Raw genomic sequence first — 442 nt, 5'->3', positions numbered from 1 at the left:
CAAGGCCCAGCCCAAGACCCACAGCAGACATCATCCCAGCCTCCAGAACATGGTGGTGGTAGAAAGCAAGCGCCCTGTAAGATCTGTAAAAGTTCTCAGGGGGAGCCAAACCTCACCTATGCAAGCAGGTGGAGAAGCTGAATGGATTTCTAGACCTCAGAATGTCCGTTTTGTGGAAGGGTCATCAACCATACATGAAGCTGGAAATATGTCCCTGAACAGGAACACCTCTGGATCTGTAAAGTCCTTCAACATCAAAAGCACCATCACCAAGTCCACCGGACCTCAGATGGCTTCTCCCAGAATCCCAATCTACCGCAATTAATGGCTATGAGATGTTCCCATTGCAGACGCCACTTGGATACTATTCCCATTTGGATTTTGAGCCATTCCTGCTGACTTGCTTCCTGTGCAATGAACTGAACTTAAAGAACATATTTCC

The sequence above is a fragment of the Hippocampus comes genome, unplaced genomic scaffold (assembly GCF_001891065.2).
Source record: "Hippocampus comes isolate QL1 unplaced genomic scaffold, H_comes_QL1_v1.1 scaffold90, whole genome shotgun sequence".
Classification (NCBI taxonomy): domain Eukaryota; kingdom Metazoa; phylum Chordata; class Actinopteri; order Syngnathiformes; family Syngnathidae; genus Hippocampus; species Hippocampus comes.
The sequence above is the reverse complement of the archived record's forward strand: the minus strand, read 5'-3'. Positions refer to the sequence as shown.